Source organism: Chrysochloris asiatica, unplaced genomic scaffold (genome assembly GCF_000296735.1).
Source record: "Chrysochloris asiatica unplaced genomic scaffold, ChrAsi1.0 scaffold00020, whole genome shotgun sequence".
In the NCBI taxonomy this organism is placed as follows: Eukaryota; Metazoa; Chordata; class Mammalia; order Afrosoricida; family Chrysochloridae; genus Chrysochloris; species Chrysochloris asiatica.
This window is the reverse complement of record NW_006408538.1, coordinates 28,367,241-28,368,093: the sequence shown is the minus strand read 5'-3', so window position 1 is coordinate 28,368,093 and position 853 is coordinate 28,367,241. Positions and strand designations below refer to the sequence as shown.

At 37.7% G+C, this 853-nt stretch overlaps 1 pseudogene; it reads right to left on the bottom strand.

Moving 5' to 3' along the window:
- The window catches only part of LOC102811448, a 7,980-nt pseudogene that overhangs the window by 1,748 nt on the left and 5,379 nt on the right, over positions 1-853 (bottom strand).

The window sequence follows — 853 nt, the reverse complement described above, 5'->3', positions numbered from 1 at the left end:
TAGTCAATAAAGCACAGGTAAACATCTTTCTGATATTCTCTGCTTTCAGCCAAGATCCACTGGACATCAGCAATGATATCTATCATTCCACAGCCTCTTCTCAATCCAGCTTGAACCTCTGGAAGTTCTCTGTTAATGTATGTTTACAGCCATTTCTGTATTACCTTTAGTAAAACTTTACTCGCATGGGCTATCAAAGAGATTGTCTGATGATTTCTGCATTCCATTGGGCCACCACTCTTTGGAATGGGCACAAATACAGGTCTTTTCCAATCAGTCAGCCAGATAGTTGTCTTGCAAATTTCTTGGCAAAGATGAGTGAGTGCCTCCTGAGCTGCCTCACTTTCTTGAAAGATTTCAAGTTGTTTTCTATCAATTCCTGGTGCCTTTATCTTTGACAATTACTTCAATGCGCCTTGGATTTCCTCCTTCAGTATCATTGGCTCTTGATCATATGCTACCTCTTGAAATGGTTCAACATTAATCATTTACTTTTGGTAGAGTTATTCTGTGTATTTCTTCCATCTTCTCTTGATGTGTCCTGAATCATTCAATAATGTTTCAATAACAAAATAGAACTTGAATTTTTTCTTCAGTTCCCCCTGCTTGAGAAATGCTGAGTGTGTTCTTCCTTTTTGGTTTTCGGACTCCAGATGTTTGCACATTGTTTTGTAATATTTGGCTTTATCTTCTCGAGCTGATCTTTGGAATTTTCTGTTCTGCTATTATACCTACTCGTTTCTTCCATTTGCTTTAGCATCTCTATACTGGAGAGCAAGTTCAGTGTTTCTTCTGACATCCATTTTGACCTTTTCCTTCTTTCTTGTCTTCTTAATGACTTTTTGCTTTCTTC